The 22907-nt window shown below is 42.9% G+C and overlaps 1 protein-coding gene and 1 long non-coding RNA gene across 4 annotated transcripts in view; one reads left to right on the top strand and one right to left on the bottom strand.

Moving 5' to 3' along the window:
* Positions 1–242: 242 nt before the first annotated feature.
* LOC141276202 (uncharacterized) lies at positions 243–20918 on the bottom strand. Its single transcript, XR_012325393.1, has 3 exons — positions 20421–20918; positions 18779–18923; positions 243–3068 (listed from the first exon to the last, which is right to left on the bottom strand). It is a non-coding gene; the product is annotated as an uncharacterized lncRNA (long non-coding RNA).
* A 1199-nt stretch (positions 20919–22117) lies between these two features.
* The window catches only part of ZBTB7C (zinc finger and BTB domain containing 7C), a 365025-nt gene continuing 364235 nt past the window's right edge, over positions 22118–22907 (top strand). For all 3 annotated transcript variants that reach the window (XM_019937025.3, XM_019937024.3, XM_073790701.1), the window contains exon 1: positions 22118–22361. The gene's annotated coding sequence lies outside the window, so the exon portion shown is untranslated. The remainder of the gene's footprint in view (positions 22362–22907) is intronic.

Genomic DNA, 22907 nt, shown 5'->3' with positions numbered 1-22907 from the left:
GATGGGGTGGGTACCTGTATAGCGCTCTAGGGAGGCAGGGAGGGAAGGGTGGCTGCAGTAACAGACAGAAGGAAAGTGCCGCTTGCCCGAAATTTCCATCTCAAATGGGTGGCAAAACCCACATGCAATTTTCAAAGCCCCCTTGATGAGCCCTGCAGGGCTACAGGTGGCTCTGGGTTCCTCACACCTCCAGGGGGCTCTTATCTCCAGGCAGGCATTTCTATGGACAGATCTGAGCCAGGTTTAATAAATATTTTATTTTGTTACTTTAGATATTCATATGTTTATAGGCATCTGATTAATTTTTTAAAACATAGGGCTTGCTTTTTAGAAGCATATTAAAAAATCAAGAAAAAAATTAAACCAACATAAGTTTTATTGTAAACTCTTTTAGAATAAACTCGTTTATAAGTGCCCCTTGGGGATCTGCATGAGCTTGGCTCGAACCTGATTCTGTGGTCTCCCCATGATGTCTAAGTGGTCAACATTGTACCTTCTCTGCTCCCCACAGAAACCCCACTGACACTGGGTATTCTGTGGTTTTCATGGATGTTTCCTGAAGATCTGGAGGGTTAAGGGGATGTCTGTCCCAGCACATCGTCCAGCCACACCCACCCCCCTCTCTCATCCCTGTCCCCACCCTCTGCTTCTCTCCCCATGGCTCCCTCGCCTGCACACCCAGGATATACTGTCGCCTTCAGCAGGGCAGTCATGTTACCCGTGAGCCAACACACCACCTCAATTTCTACCCCAAGGGAAATTCTTACCAAATACAATGTTCTACCTAAAGAAGTCTGGAGAATACAATTTTCTCCACCAGCTTTCCCACAAAAGCATCTCGTTGGACAGTTTCAGTTCTCAGTGTAGCTCACAGCGGCAGCTGGGCAAACCAGTGCATCCAGGCATGGCGGTGAGGAACCTGTACTCCAAACTGACCCCTCTCATCCTCATGTCCCCCCACTTTCCAGCCCACTGCAGCCTTGCTTCTGCTCGTGCCACTCCCCAGAATAGTGCTGTCCAGCAGAGTATTCTGTGAGCGTGGTCATGTTCTATTCTGAGTGGTCCAGTATGATAGCCACTAGCCATGTGTGGCTGCGGAGAACATGCAATGTGGCTCGTGGAACTGAATTTTAAACTTTATTTAAGTTTGACTTAATTTTAATTGCTACATGTGGCTAGTGGCAATTGTATTGGGCAGTGCAGCTCTAAGTTACTTGTTGACTTTCTAGTGAGCAAATTCAATGCCCATGTTTCTGTCTGAATCTCACTTTCAGTCCCTGCAGCATCCTTGCCCCTCTTCCAGCCACCACATCTTGTCCTGGCCCTTCTCTTTTGTTCCCTTAACTTCAAATACCTTCCATACACCTACAACTCACAAATCTATTTCTTTCAATTAGACTTCTTTCCTGGGCTCCTGACCTAATTTCCAAATGTTCTGTGGATTTCTCCACAACAATCTCAAAATAAATATGTCCCAAAGTAAACTTATTATTTCTCCCCACATTTCCATACCGCCTTCAAACAAACTGATCTTTCTCTATTTCTGGGCTAAAAATGGGGAAGCTGTCTTCTTAAAATCCTCCCTCTCCCTCCATATATAAATCAGTCACTAAAACCTATGGAGTCCACGTCAAACCATTTCCTGAAAGCATCCCCTTCTCTCTGTGTCCACTGCTGACACTATTATACACGCAGAGCTGGCTCTGTAACTTGTAGGTCCAGTGCAAAATGCAGGGCCCCTGCTGGGGGTGGGGAATCAGTCTCCCTTCCTGTGTGCCTCCGCCCAACCCACAGGTGGAAGGGCAAACGCTAAGGGATTGCAACCAAAGAGAAGCTGGGTGCCTGCACTGGAGGTGGGCAAGGGGCCCCTGCTGAGTCACTCCACAATGTGCCGTGGCACTGCCAGCCCAGGGCAGTGGTGGCCACTGCCTTGTCCTGTCCAGAGACGCCGAGGAGGCTGCACTCAACCTTGGCCCTCTCTGAGTTTGACTTGGCCTCCGCTGGGGCTGGAGGGCAATACAGAACCTGACTCCCGTCCCCCACCAATGTAATGGGGTCAAGTGATAGGAGTGGGGGGGGGAACTGGGTGGAACCTGAGGTGCCAGGGGCATGGAGTGGGGAGGCAATGGGAGGTGGGACTGCACAGGAACAGAGGCTGCAAGCCTTCAGCACATTCTTCATTGGCCACAGACTCTACTCACAAAACACAAATTCAAAGAAAAAAGGATCAAGAATTTCCAGATGGTACCCTCAGAGCCTTAAACCCCTCATGCAGGGCCCTTCTGAATGAGGGGCCCTGGGTGACTGCTCTGGTCAGCCCCCTGCATGCGTCCTAAAACTAGACCCACCAGAAGTTAGCTAGGGGTGGTACCTACCCCCTGGTGGCATTTGGAAATGTGTCAGGTGCATGAGGTTGTCACAGTGACTGGGGGGTGCTTATGGAATTTAGTGAGCAGGGATGGGAGACACTAAACGTCCTGCTAAGCCTGGAACAGTCCTGAGTCAAATGATTAATGGTGCTCCCGCGGAAACGCTGCCCAGGATGCTGCTGTGTCCTATGGTGCATGCTGTTACTTCCACCCAGGATGCCTGTCCCGGGCTCCTTGCCTTATGTTATAAACTCCTTAGCTATTCATCCCAAAGTCCCCTCCGGTCCAGCCCTGGGAAGCAGAGCCCGCTGTGTCTACTTTCCTTAGAGTCCCTATCGAGTTTCGCTGTAGTTGCTGACTCACGTGCCATCTCCTTCATGGCTGCAATCACATGAAAAGCTTCAGTCAAGAGGAAACAGCCCTGGATTGGGAGCCAGCCTGCCTCTGGCTCCATCACTGTCCTTGCCATCCACGAGCTGAGAGGACCTGGTAAGTCATTTCTCCTCCCTGAACATCCAGCTCTATTCTGCCATCATCAGAAAGCCCTCAAGTGCATCTCTGAAAACAACCCTTCAACTGGCACCATAGCCTTGATGAATGACACCACCTCCTCACCTTCATTTCCTCTGTCTTTTTTCCTGTCCAGGCTTGAACTGAAGGCGTAAATCATCTTTCCATTTTTCCAGGATACGCACACCTCTAGGTGGAGAAGGGAGATGGTAAAGAGATAGGGGCATTTCCTTAATTTCTCTTTCTCATTATATTTCAATAAAGATCTATTTTTTTAAAAAAGAGATAGGGGCACAGATTAGCATTCCCACCTGTTATTTTTTTTTAAATTGTGGTAAAATATATGTAACATAAATCTTATTATTCTAACCACTTTAAAGTGTACAATTCAGTGGCAGTAAGTACATTCACAATGTTGTACAACTATCGCCACTATCCATGTCCAGAACCAAACAATCACTCCTCATTTCTCCCTCCCCAAATTCCCCGGCAACCACCATTCTACTTTCTGTTGGTATGAATTTGTCTACTCTAGGAATCTTACATAAGTGGAATCATACAGTATTTGTTCTTTTGTATCTGATCTGTTCCACTTTGCATAAAGTCTTCAAGGTTCATTCATGCTGGAGCACAGGTCAGAGTTTCCTTCTACTTAAAGGCTGAATAATATTCCACTGTATGTATAGACCACATTTTGTTTATCCATTCATCCATTGGTGGACATTTGAGTTGCCCACCTGTTCTTTTTTCCTTTTTTTTTTCAATTTTATTTTATCTTTGGCTGCGTTGGGTCTTCATTGCTGTGCGTGGGCTTTCTCTAGTTGCAGTGAGCAGGGGCTACTCTTCTTTGCGGTGTGTGGGCTTCTCATGGTCGTGGCTTCTCTTGTTGCAGAGCACGGGCTCTAGATGTGTGGGCTTCAGTAGTTGCGGCACATGGGCTCAGTAGCTGTGTCCCACGGGCTCTAGAGTGCAGACTCAGTAGTTGTGGCACAGGGACTTTGTTGCTCCGCAGCATGTGGGATCTTCCCGGACCAGGGATCAAACCCATGTCCCCTTCATTGGCAGGCAGATTCTTAACCACTGCGCCACCAGGGAAGTCCCTGTTCTTTCTACTCAGCATACTCAGCATATCTCCTCTCTCATGCCCAGCCTCCATCATCCCATCGGATGTTACTTATAACACACAAATTCAAAGACAAAGTTACTAAGAGTGTCAAGACAGCTACAGCAGAACATTGAACCAAGGGCGGGCCCTTCTGAGTGTGGTGTCTCGTGTGACTGCACACGTCCAATGCCCATGATGCCAGTTCTGGGGAGGATCCAGTAAATGACCTGGGCTAAAGGAAAAGAGGCAGAGAAAAGCAGAAGGAAAACAGTGGCCAAGGGTTTACGCAGAGTGGCTCTCTTGAAGAGCCCCAAATAGAAACAGCAAAAAGCAGGAAGATCAGCAAAATGAAATGACAGCCAACAGTTTGCAGTAAAAATGGAGGCAGAAGTACTTCCAAAATTATATGGAAGTACTCAAAATCTATGGCTTCCTAAGGCCATTCAGCATGGTCAAGCCCCGCACAACTCAGTAAACCCTGGGACTATCAGGGCTTTGTTCCTGAGCCTAGGAATGTTCAGGAAGAAGCCTCAGCATCCTGAAGAGGGGGTGGGGTACACTGAGTATTTACTGTTTAAAAATGTGTATGTAGGTTTTCTTTCTAACTTATAGAATAATATATATATATATGTTTTAACTTCAGATGGCTGGAGGGTTAAGCTTTAAATTTTAAGAAAATCTGCTTGTGTAGCATACCGCATAATTGAGATGCTATTGTAGCTTTGACAACCTATAGCAAATGTTTAAAGCTCTAGGTAATTGCAGAAAAAAGTACTTGGAGGGCATGGGTTGTGTTTTCTATTTCTTTTGCATAACAGGTGATACTTGGTTAATACACATATTAGGTTGTTGGTAAATTCTTGTTGAAGGGCTGTATGGTTTGGGGAGGAATTTGAAGTGAACCTGGTGAGTGGTCCTGCTAATATTACCTACATTTAAAGTTGGTTTTATTTAGAGAAGAGCTAACACCCATCCTTCTCAAACTCTTCCAAAAAATTGCAGAGGGAGGAACACTCCCAAACTCATTCTATGAGGCCACCATCACCCTGATACCAAAACCAGACAAAGATACTACAAAAAAAGAAAATTACAGACCAATATCACTGATGAATATAGATGCAAAAATCCTCAACAAAATACTAGCAAACAGAATTCAACAACACATTAAAAGGATCATACACCATGATCAAGTGGGATTTATCCCAGGGATGCAAGGATTCTTCAATATATGCAAATCAATCAATGTGATACACCATATTAACAAATTGAAGTAGAAAAACCATATGATCATCTCAATAGATGCAGAAAAAGCTTCTGACAAAATTCAACACCCATTTATGATAAAAACTCTCCAGAAAGCGGGCATAGATGGAACCTACCTCAACATAATAAAGGCCACATACGACAAACCCACAGCCAACATCATTCTCAATGGTGAAAACCTGAAAGCATTTCCTCTAACATCAGGAACAAGACAAGGATGTCCACTCTCATCACTATTATTCAACATAGTTTTGGAAGTCCTAGCCACGGCAATCAGAGAAGAAAAAGAAATAAAAGGAACACAAATTGGAAAAGAAGAAGTAAAACTGTCACTGTTTGCAGATGACATGATACTATACATAGAGAATCCTAAAGACGCTACCAGAAAACTACTAGAGGTAATCAATGAATTTGGTAAAGTTGCAGGATACACAATTAATGCACAGAAATCTCTCATTCCTATACACTAATGATGAAAAATCTGAAAGAGAAATTAAGGAAACACTCCCATTTACCATTGCAACAAAAAGGATAAAATACCTAGGAATAAACCTACCTAGGGAGACAAAAGACCTGTATGCAGAAAACTATAAGACACTGATGAAAGAAATTAAAGATGACACCAACAGATGGAGAGATATACCATGTTCTTGGATTGGAAGAATTAAGATTGTGAAAATGACTGTACTACCCAAAGCAATCTACAGATTCAATGCAATCCCTATCAAATTACCAATGGCATTTTTTATGGAACTAGAACAAAAAATCTTAAAATTTGTATGGAGACACAAAAGACCCCGAAAAGCCAAAGCAGTCTTGAGGGAAAAAAAGGAAGCTGGAGGAATCAGACTCCCTGACTTCAGACTATACTACAAAGCTACAGTAATCAAGACAATATGGTACTGCCACAAAAACAGAAACATAGGTCAATGGAACAAGATAGAAAGCCCAGAGATAAACCCATGCACCTATGGTCAACTAATCTATGACAAAGGAGGTAAGGATATACAATGGAGAAAAGACAGCCTCTTCAATAAGTGGTGCTGGGAAAACTCGACAGCTATGTGTAAAAGAATGAAATTAGAGCACTCCCTAACACCATACACAAAAATAAACTCAAAATGGATTAGAGACCTAAATGTAAGACCAGGCACTATAAAACTCTTAGAGGAAAACATAGGAAGGACACTCTTTTTTTTTTTTTTTTTTTTGTGGTACGTGGGCCTCTCACTGTTGTGGCCTCTCCTGTTGTGGAGCACAGGCTCCGGACGCACAGGCTCAGCAGCCATGGCTCACGGGCCCAGCCGCTCTGCGGCATGTGGGATCTTCCCGGACCGGGGCACGAACCCGTGTCCCCTGCATCGGCAGGCGGACTCTCAACCACTGCGCCACCAGGGAAGCCAAGAAGGACACTCTTTGACATAAATCACAGTGAGATCTTTTTTGATGCACCTCCTAGAGTGACGGAAATAAAAACAAAAGTAAACAAATGGGACCTAATGAAACTTAAAAGCTTCTGCACAGCAAAGGAAACCATAAACAAGATGAAAAGACAACCCTCAGAATGGGAGAAAATATTTGCAAACGAATCAACAGACAAAGGATTAATCTCCAAAATATATAAACAGCTCATGCAGCTTGATATTATAAAAGCAAACAACCCAATCCAAAAATGGGCAGAAGACCTAAATAGACATTTCTCCAAAGAAGACATACAGATGGCCAAGAAGCACATGAAAAGCTGCTCAAAATCACTAATTATTAGAGTAATGCAAATCAAAACTGCAGTGAGGTATCTCCTCACACCAGTTAGAATGGGCTTCATCAGAAAATCTACAAACAACAAATGCTGGAGAGGGTGTGGAGAAAAGGGAACCCTCTTGCATTGTTGGTGGGAATGTAAACTGATACAGCCACTATGGAGAACAGTATGGAGGTTCCTTAAAAAACTAAAAATAGAATTACTATATGATCCAGCAATCCCACTACTGGGCATATACCCAGAGAAAACCACAATTCAAAACGACACATGCACCCGAATGTTCATTGCAGCACTATTTACAATAGCCAGGTCATGGAAGCAACCTAAATGCCCAACGACAGATGAATGGATAAAAAAGATGTGGTACATAAATACCTTGGCATATTACTCAGCCATAAAAAGGAACGAAACTGGGTCATTTGTTGAGACGTGGATGGATCTAGAGACTGTCATACAGAGTGAAGGAAGTCAGAAAGAGAAAAAGAAATATCGTATATTAACGCATATATGTGGAACCTAGAAAAATGGTACCGATGAACCCGTTTGCAGGGCAGAAGTTGAGACTAAACGTATGGACACCAAGAGGGGAAAACCGCGGTGGGGAGGGGATGGTGGTGTGCTGAATTGGGCGATTGGGATTGACATGTATACACGGATGTGTATAAAACTGATGACTAATAAGAACCTACAGTATAAACAAACAAACAAAAACAACTAATACTAAACTTTCTTTGGGTTATTTGTATGGAAATATGTTAACATAAATGTTTCAGACATTACATGAAATTTCTAAAAATCTTATATGTTCTGGTATAATGTTATGTTATAATTCTAGTTATTACTTTAAAATGTATATCTCAGAAATAACTAAATTTCCTTGTCAATTGCATTATTATGAACTTTCATCAAATCTTTAACTGTGGTCATTTTTAAGTCTTTTGTCCATTACAGACAGTTCTGGGTGTACTCTGATGCTTTTGCAAAAATGTTCCTATAAAAGGGTTTCATCTTCAAGGAATTCATGGAAAAGACTCTGACAAGTACAGGTTTCTGGTAACTGACTATACTGCTGAACTGAATGAATAAGCATTTTCAGAACTCTAATGGAAAACTGATGAATTCACAAAAGTGCTAACAAAAGATCAAGGTGACAAAAAAATTAATTACATGGGACTGAGTGAACTGATGAGGACGATTATAATTTTTGTGACTTTCTGTTTGAATAAAAAAAAAAGTCCCACAAGGACTCAGAGGCAAAAAATATACAAATCAATTATCACTGCAAATTAAAGGAGTTGTTACAGTGGAAAAAAAAATTGGAAATGTAGTTTTTAAATTTTTGGCTTTTCCTCTTTTTAAATATAAATAGGTAAGGCTATAAATTATCCTTGGGAATTCCCTGGCGGTCCAGTTATTAGGACTTGGCGCTTCCACTGCCAAGCGCCCGGGTTTGATCCCTGGTCAGAGAACTAACAGTCCGTAAGCCACAGCATGGCAAAAACAAAAACACAAAAAACTTATCCTTGAAGAACTATTTTCACTGCATTTCATATGTTTTCATTATCATTCAATTCTGAGTATTTTTAAGTTTCCATTGAGATTTCTTCTTTGACCTATGAGTTATTTGGAAGTGTGTTAATCATTTCCAAATAGCAGTATTTAGTGTACATTTTTGTTATTATCTTCTAACCTAATTGCATTGTGATCAAAGAATCTTGCCTGTATGATAGCTATTGTTTGAAATTTGCTCCGTGACTAGTATATCATCAATGTTTGTAAATGTTACATGTGTGCTTACGGTAGTTAGTCTCCAAGGTGGTCCCCAATTATTCTCATCTCAAGGTGCTTATTCTTTGGGGTAGTCCCCTCCCACATTGAATAATAGGGCTGTTATGTACAACCAATATGACGTTGCAGAAATGACAGTATGGGACTTCTGAGGCTACATCGTGAAACACATTGCAGTGTCCATCTTTTGGACTGAGGTTGCTCACACTGAGGGAAGCGAGCTGCAATGTCATGAAGACACTCAAGCAGCCCTGTGAAAAGTCCTACATGGGAAGGAACTGAGGCTTCCTTCCAACTACTAGCACCAGTTTACTTGTTATGTGGGTGAACCTGTTTGAAAGCAGATCCTCCAGCTCCAGTCAAGAAGACCGTAGCCACTGACAGCATCTCTCTGAATCTCATGAGACATATTGAGGCAAAACCGCCCAGCCAAGCTGCTCCTGAATTCCTGACCCACAGACACTTAGAGATTTAAAAAATGCTTATTTTTGTTTTACACTGTTGAGTTTGTGCAGCAGTGGATAACTAAGACAGTTTTGAAGAAGATTTTGTACTCTCTGTCGTAGAAAGGAGAATTATGTACAGTCAAACTTCTGTTCGTTCAATTTTATTGTTTATATATTCAACATATTTAGTGAATTTTTATCTGCTTGACTTGTTAGCAGTTTAACAAAATGTGTTGAAATCTCCCATTGTAATGGTGGATTTGTGGATTTTATATTGTAGCCCTATCAAATTTTCTTTAAATACCGTAAGGCTACTTTGCTAGGTGCATGCATGGTACAATTAAAGAGGAAAAATAAAACTAAAATAAATAAATAAATAAAGTTGGTTTTGTCTACGTGACTACTGTTCTTGCACCTACGAAATTAACACTAATTCCTTCATATGGGCAAATATACATTTTGTGTTCAAATTTCTCCTATTGTCTCATGTCCTCTGATTTTTATGATTTTTCTTGTTTATTGAGATGTAACTTACAGATGGTAAAATGCACAAATTCCAAGTGTACACCTTGACAGATTTTTACATGGATGTACATTGGCATAGCTAAAGTATATCCCAAAGTGGTAGCATCAAATTTACACTTCTGCCAGCAATGTGTGAGAGTTCAAGTTGCTTTGCATTCTCGCTAACACTTAGTATTATCGGTACTTTTAATTTTAGTCCTTATGATTGGGAGGGGCAAAGGGTAGATGTATCTCTGATGCATAACGATGTTGACAGTAGCTTTCTGTATGTCTATTCTTGTTCATTATTTTAAAATAATGTTCATTATTAAAAAAATTGGCTTGTCAATCTTTTTCATATCGATAATAGGAGTCCTTTATATGTTCTAGATATTAGTCAGAATATACACATATCTTCTCCCAATCTGGCTGGCTCTTTCACTCTACTTTTATCTTGTCTTTTGATTAAAAGATATTCTTAGCTTTAATGAAGTCTAATTTATCAATCTATCCTTCCTTTTGGTTAGAGTTTTTCTGTACCCTATTTAAGAAAAATTTGTCTCTCTGTAATGAAAAAATCTTCTGTATTTTTCTGTAGAATTAATGTTTGTGTATGATATGAGGTATTTTGTGTATAATGTGAGGTAGGTAGGGGTCAAGGTTCATTTTTACATATGGATATCCACTTGGCCTAGCATTATCTTTTCACCACTGAGTAGTAGTAATGCCTCCGTCATAAAGCAAGTTAACGCATGTGTAGAACTGTTTCTTGGCTCTCTATTTGACTCATCTGTTTATCTGTAGTGTGACCTATAACATAATGTTTAGTTACTATAGCATTATATTAATTATTGCTCTCTAGTACCCCAAACTGTAGGTAATCACTGATCTGCTTCCTTTCACTATAGTTTGCTTTTTCTAGAATTGTATATAAAGGGAATTATACAGTATGCACCCCTTTGTTTCCTGCCTCTTTCACTCAACAGAATGTTTTTGAGATTCATCACTTTTGTTGCATGTTTCAGTAGTATGTTCCTTTTAATTGCAGAGTAGTACTTCATTGCATGGATATATGGACATCTGTTTATTCATTCACCTGTTGATGGACATTTGGGTTGTTTCTAGTTTTTTGCTATTATGAATAATGATGTTATAAACATTTATGTACAAAAAAAGAAATAAAGTTGGTTTTGTCTAAAAGCTCACAGAAACACAAATGAGATATCAAAATATTAAGAAGTACAGTTTGCTCTGTGTTCTTCCAAAAACTACCTATAATAAATGGCTTTTGTTAAATGTTCACTCTAAAAAATTATTGAGTGAATGAATGAAAAAGGCAGGGTGGTGAGAGGAGATAGCAACCCTGTCAGTAATTAGGGTCTCAGTTTCCTCAGTTTTAAAATAAGCTTTCAACTGTATGGTGCATTCCAACTTAAAATTCTATGATTCAGTAAATATTTATAAACTCAGTTAAGATGGTCACTGCTTGATAAGAGGGAAGAAGTACAATTATGTAACATGGCGATTCATTTACTACCGGATATTAAACCAAACAGTGGGTGGCGCACTTTTCTACAAACACAAGAGTAACTGGCAGGTAGAGAGTCAGAAGAAGACACATTAATTCATTCAATCAGGAATTACTAAATGCGTACAAAAGCCAACCTACTAGGCATGCTGTGGGTTAAAGTAACTTCAAGCTACTAATGTGGAGACAAGTTGCTGACAAACGAATAAAGCTATAACAAGGCCTTGTTAGGCATGATGACATCAAGATTCCTGTAAGATTACAGGAGAGACTCGAGTGTCCAGAGAAGGAGTGGCCTCCCCATGGGCCAGAAGGGGTGTCGAGTTTGTCTAATCCCCACTTGTCTATAGCTAGGGTGGGTCCATTTGCTCCACTCTATGGTAAGGATTATGGAAACTTTTAACCAACTATTCACTCAGCAAATATTTCTTGAGCAACTACTAAGTGCCAGGCACTGTACAAGGCACTGGAGATACAAAGGTGAGCAAATGCAGTCCTGTCCCCAAACTGCTCACATGGTGATTGGGGACCATCGTGGTGACGGGGGGCAGTGCAGTGTGGCAGTCTGGGTTGGCAGACACAGTTGCATGGTACCTGGCCACCACCCACTACTGTTGCCTTTCCTAAAGAATGATGGCAAGTTTCCTGTTGTGTTTGCATATGGCCTCAGCATCCTTCTAGACACAGCAACCAGGTAATCACTATGCATCAATCAGACCTGCCACAAAAGACAGAACCTATTTGCTTTCAGGCAACAAGGGCTATAAATAACACTGCACACACTTGCTATGGGAGCACAGAGAAGCAGGTGGTCAGTGCTTTTGGGTGGAATTTGGGTAAGAAGTCACAGAGCAGATGAAAAATCAACTGAACTTCAAAGGATAGATTTCTGCAGGTTAGAAACTGCCAGGCCTCCTTTCACTCCATGCACTGTTCCTGGCTTATCTGCAACTTGGAGAGAAGGTAATAGTCCCTGGGAAACATGACTTCCTTTTTGGTAAGGGTGGATCCTATTCAGGGTCCCTCAGATCAGGGCCCTGATGGGAGTAGCAGACCCCTGGGAGGGATGGAGCCTTGAGGTGTAGTGTGGCTGAACCAGCCTGTTGGAGAAAGTCCAGGTTGCTGGCCCAGCCACGCGGTTTTCTTTGGCAGAAGCATGTCCAGCCTCTTCATGTAGCTGGTGCCAAGCAGGCCAGGCACAGTGAGCTCATGGCGTTTCATGAGTCCTGGAGCTGGAGACTGAGGGTGGAGGAAAGCAGAGGGCTGGAGATAGCTCTACTGGCTCCAGTTTTGCAGCAGTCAGAGTTGTGGGCCAATGGAGATGGGAAATCTTCTGGGCTTTCAGACGTTGTGTCATATGATTGTTTATTGGGGAAGAAGAAGCCATCCAGGGAGCACTGGTGCCCATCACCAGCTTCTGAGAGAGAAACCCATCTGGAGCATGTATTACCCTCCTCACCCACATGCCCGTGGAGCACATAGACACACAGGCGCACATCCCCTCATCACCTGCCCCACTGCTCCCACCCCGTGCGTACAGGTGAGGTGAGTTCGCCACGTTCAGCAAGAAATAACAGAGATCCAGAGCCCTGCTGCCTACATTTCTACCCAAATTGTGCCACAGGGACCCAGTTCTCCTGTCTCTCTGGGGCAAGTCATATCTTGCCAAACCTTGGTTTTCCTGTCTGTAAAATGAAGAAAGGAAAATTCTTCATCCTACCACCTGAGAAAACAGAGAGAGAAGAGCTGTGTAGAACAGAACAGCTCCAATTATACGATGAGCAATCTTTGTCCTCGTGACAACCACCCAGGCTTGAGAGTCATGGAGTCACAGCAGACTCCCTTCTTCCTTCCATATTCAATCACTCATCAAGTCCTGTTGACTCTTCCAGGTATCTAACAATCATCACCTCCTCCCTATCCCCACTGCCTCTGTCCTAATTTAGACCCTAGTTACATGCACCTGAGCCACTGAAATAGCCTTCTCATCATCTCCCTGGCTCTGTGCACCTACCCCCATCTGTCCTCACATTGCCCTAGGGAATGGCTCTGGTTGGATACTTCCTGTCCCCAAGCCTTTCAGACCTCCTCCTTGCCTCTAACTTCAAATTCCTCCCTGATCTTCACTCACCTACTCTTCCAGTGGTATCTTCTATTTTTCCCGTATTGATCGGCTATGCCACAGCCATACTAGGCTTCTATTTCTTGAGCTAATTTTGCAAATTCTTAACTTTGTACATTTCCCTTTATTCTGGGATGTGCTTTTTTTTCTTTAAGTACTCATCATATCTATCCATGTGGAAAATATCAAAGTAAGTTCCAGATTAATTAAAGATATGTATGTGAAAAAAATGAAATCATAAACACATTGGGAGAAAATATGGGTGAATATATATATACACACTTTGGAGTCAGAAAGATGTTTCTAATATGACACCAGTCATAGAGTGGGTAACATCTCAATCAAGCTTCAGGAAATAAACAACTAAGTAATGTTTAAAACTTCTATACATCAAAAGAAATCTTAACAGAAATGCATGGCAAAAGTTTGGAAAGTCATCAACAAATTGTTAAAGGTGGTTATATCTGGGGAGAAGAGTAAAATTCTTGTGTTTTGTGGATGTTATGGTAAATTTAATTTTTTTAACCTAATATACTTATATTATTAGAAATGTATAGAGATGATATATTCCTTTGTAACCTAGAATATTAAAGATATCAATACAAACAAAATTTAAAAGCTAATGGCAAAGTGGTAAAAATATTTGCAATATATGTGACAGTCAAGGGATTAATAACCTCACAATGTGAAGAGCTCTTACAAAAGTAAGAAAAAAAAAAAAAAAGAACAACCCATTAGGAAATGGGCCAAGGGCACAAATAAGCAATTAACAAAAGAAAAATATTTATGGCCAAAAAAACATATGGAGAAATATCAGCCTCATTAATAATTTCAAAATGTACATTAAAACAAGAAGTTTGGCAAAGATAGGTAGACTGACAGATAGATTAAAATGTAGATAATCTATCCTTGCCAAACTTCCTGTTTTAATCTACATTTTGAAATTATTAATGAGGCTGATATTTTTCCATCTGTTTACTCTCTATATAGTGAACTCTTAGACACTCTTGGATACTGCCAGCAGGAATGCACATTGGTACGTTATTTTGTCAGGCAATTTGACAAGAGCTAACTAACTTACAAATGTGTATATATTTTGACCCAGAAATTTCATTTCCCACATTTATTCTCAAGAAATATTAGAGCAACCCAAAGAGGACCACACCAACACATTGTCATTAAAATGGCAAAAATTAGAGATAAAGAGAGAATATTAAAAGCAGCAAGGGAAAAGCAACAAGTTACATACAAGGTTATCAGTTGATTTTTCAGCAGAAACTCTGCAGGCCAGAAGAGAGTGGCATAATATATTTAAGGTGATTTAAGAGGAAAATTCTACAACCAAGAATACTTTACCCGGCAAAGCTCTCATTCGGGTTTGTTGATGAGATGACAAGTTCTACAGACAAGCAAAAGCTAAAGGGGTTCAGCACCACCAAGCTAGCTTTACAAGGAATGTTAAAAGAATTTCCCTGAGCAAAAAAGAAAAGGCCACAACTAGAAACATGAAAACTATGAAAGGAAAAAGCTCATCAATAAAGGCAAATGTACAGTAAAGATAGTAAATCAACTATGTACAAAGCTAGTAGCAAAGTTAAAAGACAAAAGTAAAATCATCTATATCCACAATGAGCAGTTGAGGGATACACAAAACAAGTAGATGTAAAATATGATGTCAAAAACAGTAATCATGAAGGGGGAAGAGTAAAAATGAAGTGTTGTTAAAATGCATTTGAAATTAAGAGATCAGCAACTTAAAACAATCTCATGTATATATAGATTGCTATATATAAACTTCATGGTAACCACAAACCAAAAATCTATAATAGATACACACACCAAAAAGAAAAAGGAATCCAAACATAACACAAAAGATAGTCATCAAATCAAAAGGGAAGAAAGCAAAAAAGAAGAAAGGAACAAAAAAGACTACAAAAACCCCAAAATAATTTATAAAATGTCAATAAGCACATACATATCAATAGCTACTTTAAATGTAAATGGATTAAATACCCCAATCAAAAGACGTAGAGTGGCTGAATGGATACGAAAGCAAAACCCATACATATGCTGCCTACAAGAGACTCATTTCAGATCTAGAGACACAAACAGACTGAAACTGAGGCAATGGAAAAAGGTATTCCACATAAATCGAAATCAAAAGAAAGCTGGAGTAGCAATACTTATATCAGACAGAATAGAACTTAAAATAAGACTATAAAAAGAGAAAAAGAAGGATACTACATAGTGATCAAGGGATCAATTCAAGAAGAAGACATAACAATCATAAATTTATACATGTACCCAACTTTACCTAAATATATAAGGCAAATATTAATGGACATAAAAGGAGAAATCAACAGTAACACAATAATAGTAGGGGACTTTAACACCACACTTACATCAATGGACAGGTCATCCAGATAGAAAGAACAATAAGGAAACAGTGGCCTTAAATGACACATTATACCAGATGGACTTAATGATACATATAAAATATTTCATCCAAAAGCAGCAGAGTACATATTCTTTTCAAGTGCATATGGAACATTCTCAAGGATAGATCACATGCTAGGCCACAAAACAAGCCTCGATAAATTTATGAAACTTGAAATCATATCATGCATCTTTTCCAACCACAACACTGTGAGACTAGAAATCAAGTATAAGAAAAAACCTGCAAAAAACACAAACACGTGGAGGCTAACAATATGTTACTAAACAACCAATTATTCACTGAAGAAGTCAAAGAAGAAATAAAAAAATACCTGGAGACAAATGAAAATACAACAATCCAAAACCTATGGGACACAGCAAAAGCAGTCCTAAGAGGTAAGTTTATAGTGATACAAGCTTACCTCAGGAAACAAGAGAAATCTCAAATAAACAACCTAACTTTACACCTAAAGAAAGTAGAAAAAGCAGAACAAACAAAACCCAAAGTTAGTAGAAGGAAATAAATCACAAAGATCAGAACAGAAATAAATGAAATAGAGACTAAAAAAAATAGAAATGATCAATGAAACTAAGAGCTGGTTCTGAGAAAAGATAAATAAAATGATAAACCTTTAGCCAGAGTCATCAAGAAAAAAAAGAGAGAGGGCCCAAATTAATAAGGTTAGAAATGAAAAAAAGAGAAATTACAACCAAAATCACAGCACTGCAGAAGATCATATGAGACTGCTACAAAAAACCATATGCCAATAAAATGGACAACCTAGAAGAAATGGACAAATTTCTAGAAATGTACAATCACCCAAGACTGAATCAAAAAGAAACAGAAAATATGAACAGATCAATTACCAGTAATGAAATTGAATCAGCAATTTAAAAACTCCCAACAAACTGAAGTTCAGGACCTGATGGCTTTGCAGGTGAATTCAACCAAACATTTAGAGAACAGTTAACACCTATCTTTCTCAAACTATTTCAAAAAAATTGCAGAGGAAGGAACACTTCCAAACTCATTCTATGAGCCCAGCATCACCCTAATACCAAAACCAAACAAAGATACATGCAAAAACACATGCAAAAAAGAAAACTACAGGCTAATATCACTGATGAACAGAGATGCAAAAATTCTCAAAATAATATATTAGGAAACCAAATCCAACAATACATTAAAAGGATCATACAACATGATCAAATGGGGTTTAACTCAGGGATGCAAGGATGGTCCAATATCTTCCAATCAACAACGTGATACACTAAATTAACAAACTGAAGAATGAAAACCATATGATTATTTCAATAGATGCAGAAAAAGCCTTTGACAAAATTCAACATTCATTTATGATAATACCTCTCCAGAAAGTGGGCATAGAGGGAACGTACCTCAACATAATAAAGGCCATATATGATGAGCCCACAGTTGACATCATAGTCAACAGTGAAAAGCTGAAATTATTTCCTCTAAGATCAAGACAACGATGCCCACTCTCACCACTTTTATTCAACATATTATTGCAAGTCCTAGCGACAGCAATTAGATAAGGAAAAGAAATAAAAGGAATCCAAATTGGAAAGGGAAAATTAAAACTGTCACTGTTTGCAGATGACATGATACCATACATAGAGAATCCTAAAGACTCCACCAAAAAACTACTAGAACTCATCAATGATGTTGGTAAAGTTGCAGGATACAAAATAATAGAAAGAAATCTGTTGCATATCTATACACTAACAATGAATTATCAGAAAGAGAAATTAAGGAAACAATCCCACTTATATTCACATCAAAAAGAATAAAATACCTAGGAGTAAACTTACCTGAGGAGATAAAAGATCTATGCTTGGAAAACCATGACACTGATGACAGAAATTTAAGATGACACAAACAGATGGAAAGATATACCAAGTTCATGGATTGGAAGAATTAATATTGTTAAAATCACCATACTACCCAAGGCAATCTAAGATTCAATGAAATCCCTATTAAAATACCAATGGTGTTATTCACAAAATTAGAACAAATAATTTAAAATTTGCATGGGAACACAAAAGACCCCAAATAGCCAAAAGAGTCTTGAGAAAGAACAGAGCTGCAGGAATCATGTGCCCTGGCTTCAGACTATACCACAAAGCTACAGTAATCAAAACAGTATACTACTTGTACATAAACAGACACATAGATTAATGGAACAGGATAGAGAGCCCAGAAATAAACCCATGCACTTATGGTCAATTAATCCACAATAAAGGAGGCAAGAGTATACAATGGAGAAAAGACAGTCTCTTCAATAAGTGGTGCTGGAAAACTGGACGTATACATGTAAAAGAATGAATTTAGAACATTATCTAAAACTATATACAAAAATAAACTCAAAATGGATTAAAGACCTAAATGGTAAGTCTGAATACTATAAAACTCACAGAAGAAAACATAGGTAGAACACTGTTTGACAGAAATCACAGCAATATTTTTTTGGATCTGTCTCCTGAAGCAAAGGACATAAAAGCAAAAATAAACAAATGGGACCTAATTAAACTTAAAAGCTTTTGCATAGCAGAGGAAACCATTGACAAAATGAAAAAGACAACCTACAGAATGGAAGAAAAGTTTGCAAATGATATGACCACTAAGGGGTTAATATCCAAAATATATAAACAGCTCATACAACTCAATCTCAAAAAAAAAACAAACAACCTGAGGGCCTCTCACTGTTGTGGCCTCTCCTGTTGCGGAGCTCCGGACACGCAGGCTCAGCGGCCATGGCTCACGGGCCTAGCCGCACCGCGGAATATGGGACCTTCCCGGACCGGGGCACGAACCTGTGTCCCCTGCATCGGCAGGCGGACTCTCAACCACTTCGCCACCAGGGAAGCCCAGACCATTGTTTTCTTGAAATTCTCTTTAGCCTCTTTTCCTTAAAGGCTCTTACCTCTTTCCTCTTCTAAAAGCAGCATTGCAGGATGGGCCGCTGATGGATTCCTGAACTCACAAACCTGGGTCCCAAAGATGCCTCTGCCACTTCCCAGCTTCAGGACCTTGGTCATTACCATTGCTATTGATTTCAGACTTCTCATCTATAAATGGTCATAACAAAATGCATTGCACACAGTTGTCCTGAGGAACATATAACAATGCATGCCATGATTCTGATTCTAGAAATGGCTCTGTAAATGTTAATTCTCCCCTTTTCTTTTCTCTTGAATCAGCCTCTCACCACCCTTGGGGCATAGATAAATATTTGAACCCCATTCTCAGATAATTTCTGAAAAATGTATTCCAATAACTAATATTGACAATTTACAATGCACAGTGCTTGATCCACAGTAGCCCCTTAATGAATGCTGTTCACGAGGTAATACTTGCCCACGCTTTTTCTCATCTGGTCATCCCAGCATCCCTAAGGTGTAGCGAAGTCCCCATTCTTATCTCCTTTTGATAGATTTGGAAATGGAGGCACTGAGGAGTTGAATAACATGCTTTTCTAGGTTACATGGCTGTTAAAGAGGGAAGTCTGGCACGAGCCAATAAATCCTATTGTTTACGGCAAAGTTTACAGTTGCACTTCCATATAAACAAGTAAATTGCAAGTGAGTCTTACAAAGTGCACTGGATTTCTCTCTGTATGTGTTGCCCTGCTTACTCCACCATTCTAAAATAACTTTGCATTCATTTGGTTTATCAATCTTTAATGAGCACCTAACAGGTGCCAAGTGTGTTAGGCACTGAGGATACCAAGATGGGTAAGGAGCTCAAAGTCTTGTTGGAAAAAAGACAACTGAATAAAAATCGTGAACGTGGTGTAATAGCTGCTCTCTTTAAGAATATTCCATAATATCACTAATGCAGACCATTCTCATCCTGATTGCTCTTAAATTTATAAAACTTTTGCCTGTGGTGATTAGGTTCAGAAGACCTGTGGCTCACTGTCTAGAACATGGAACCTTCCTCCACAGCTCGTGACATGGAAAGCCATTCAGTGATCCCCAGCTATGGAACACCTGCTCTGAGCCAGCTGTACCCAGAGAAGGGAGGACAACCTTTCCTATTCAGAAGCATTTCTAATTTAGTACCCACATCCCTCTTTTCTTAAACAAAACACCCTTTTCATGGCCATGGCTGCCCTCACTCCCTGTACTGCATTCCTTTCATCTGCAGGTGTCTTGCAGGGCTCACATCCCCCAGGTACTCCCATGCTTCTGGCTTAGAAGCTTGACCACATCAGCTGGGTCAGTAGTCCTCCAAATGGCTGAAGACCCTTTAATGAAAGGAAGTGAGGCAGACAACCTAATTTAGCAGGGAGACAGACAACCTAATTTGGGAGGGGCAAAGGCTCCCAGGGCTGCTTAAAGCAAGGATGTTATTTCGCTTTAGCTACTTGGAAGTCTGACATCCTGAATCTGAAAAATCTTAGTTTCCACAACAGACTTCCCTAGACTTCTTCAAACTGCTTTTGAACAGTTTGGATAAGCTGGCTGTTCAAACTGTCAAATAAATGCTGTTTTCTTATTAGGAAAAGCCAGGCCTCTCTGTCCAGTGAAACATGATGTACACAACCGTACGTTTCAGCTCACCCTTTCATGTTTGTGCCTAGATTTCCGCTGTCACATCCTATTCCAGAGCCTTTTCCCTTGTTTTCATTACACCCAAGTGGTGCCATGCAATGTGCATTTATTACACGAACGAATGAAACGACGAAAATTTCTAGTGAGCGACACTGGTACGAAGCGCCAAGCAAAAGGTCCACAAATTAATTTTCGTGAATCCTGTAAGGATGTCATCGAGTATCTTCAATAGAGACACTACGCAGACAGCAGCAGTCCCACTGTCCGTTCATTAGTCGGTGGCCAGAATGGAAACAGGAGGGAGAGATTCGCTTTCTCGCCTGTCCTGGGAGCCTCGCACGGCTCAGGTAAGCGCAGTCCCTGTAAGACTTTGAGGACCGAAAACTTCGGCGCCTTTGAAGAAAGAGTCCCGGAGAGGATCCGCTGACATCAGAGGGTACAGTCGCAGAGGTCGGGCAAGCCACGGCGGGCAAGGGTTTCTATGTCTGCAGGGAATGCGGAAGGCGGGAGTTGTAAAAAGGTTGAGCGCCAGTGTGCCCCGGCCTGCTGGTGGCCGGAACATCTGCCCAGGAGTCGCCTAGCCAGCGACAGTTCACGCCTTCGCTCCTGGACCGAGACCCCCTCCTCTTCCCTCGGATGGGCCCTTTGCGCTGTCCATCACCGCTCGGCGCTTGCTGCGCTTCCCACCGAGACTCTCCAGCGGGTACAGTATCCGCGGAGGCGGGGCTTGGAGGGACCGGGTGGAGTCAAGTCCTTCTAGTGCCCGCCCTTTGGCTGCGTAGCTGGGTGATTGGATGCTTCCGAAGGACGCCTTCCAGGCAGTCCAGGCAAGTGACGGGTGGCCCGAGGCCGGTCCCTGGCAAGCGCTGTGCAGCTTGAGGGGTACCCTGGCCGGCGAGCGGTTGGGGGCCCTGCGCCTGAGCGGCCTCCAGGGCGGGGAGGCCCGCAGGGATTTGGGAGCCCTGGAGTGCTGCGCGCCTGCGGTTTCTCGTGTCGGAGAGGTGTCTTTCTGAGCTCTCTGGAATTCCGAGAGCATTTGGGAAACTTCTCGCCCCGACTCCTTGCTCCCTACTTTCGGTTGGAAAAGCAGTTGCTGAGTTGTTTTATTTCCTCCCCCAATCGGAGTCTGTAAAAATAGCCGTGCGCCGGGGCGACCGAGCCAAGCTCTGCCGCCCCGGTGTCCTGGGCCGGGTGTGGACCTAAAAATACCCGGCGGTCTGGAGCCTGTGCTCCGGGTGCCGGCGGGTCCGGCCGGGCCGCAGAGGGCGTCTGGAGACCGGAGAAACGGCGGCCGCCTGGCCCCTCGCCTCGGCCGGGGCTGTCCCTTTAAATCCTGGAGGAGGCAAAGAGAAAAAAGAAAGAAAAAAGACGCGGAGCCCCGAGCGGAGGGTGGCTCTGCCCGGCCCCCCACTCCGCCCCCGCGCCGCGGTCTGACTGCAGCCCGCCGCCTCCGCGGGTCCTGGGCACCCCCAGCAGCGCCGCCTCCAGCCACAGTTACTGTCAAAATAGAAATTAATTGGAGCCGAGGAGGAGGTTGAGACGCAGCAAGTGCATGTGTGGCAGGGCGGGGAGGGGGTGCAGGGGAGGGGCGGGCGCGCGAGAGAGGCGACCTCAGACATCCGGGCCCTTTAGCCCAGTGCGCACCCCGAGCCGCCGGCGCGGGCAGCGCGAGCGCCGGGCGCGGGGCGCAGGGCTGACAGCCGCGGCGCGGGAGGCGGGGCACTAGGAGGGCGGAGGCGCGGAGCGGGGAGGGAGGAGCTGCCGCGCGCCCGCCACTGCCGCTCGGCTCCACACAGCCGGCGCAGCCCAGCCACGAGACTCTGACAGCCGAGCGGCCCGCGCAGCTCCGGCGCACAGGGACGGACGGACCGCGGCGGCGGCGAAGGCGGACGCGAGGACAGCGGCCCGGCACCAAGTGCAGGAGGCGCGCGGGTCCGGCGGCGCGCAGAGGTGAGTGGCTTCGCGTGCCGGGCTGGGGCATCGACTGCGAGGGTCGCGGTCTCTACCGCATCTCGGCTGCTGAGGCGGGTCGGGGGTCGCGGGGCTCCCGGAGGGTGCCTCCACATCGCAGGCGCCGGGGAGCGATCTCCCGGGGCTGTTGCTAGGAGGCCGGCGGTCCGCGCACCCTGGGGCGCAGGCTGGGACAGGGGCGCCCCCGGCGCGGCGGGCAGGAGGCGGGGGGCTGTGGTGGCTATTCAGGGGCTCCGTGCGGCAGCCATGCAACGGGAGGAGGCGGGAGGAGGGAGGGAGGAGGGGAGAGCCAGCGAAGAGCGAGCCAGCGAGCGGGCGCCGCGCCTCCTGGCTGGCACCGCGGCCCGGAGCGAAGTGGCGCGCGGGGCTGGAAGGGAACTTCTACGGGCGCGTGCGGCCCCGGGCTCGGCGGCGCCTTTGGGCCCGGGCGGGGCGGGTCTGTCGGCAGCCACAGGTGGTTTCTGCCAAAACTTTTACCGCACTTCTGCCGGGAAGGCGCGGGAACATTTTGGAGAGTGGCGGTTT

The sequence above is a fragment of the Tursiops truncatus genome, chromosome 13 (assembly GCF_011762595.2).
Source record: "Tursiops truncatus isolate mTurTru1 chromosome 13, mTurTru1.mat.Y, whole genome shotgun sequence".
NCBI lineage: Eukaryota > Metazoa > Chordata > Mammalia > Artiodactyla > Delphinidae > Tursiops > Tursiops truncatus.
Note: the sequence above shows the minus strand (reverse complement) of the source record. Positions and strands in the feature narration are given on the sequence as shown.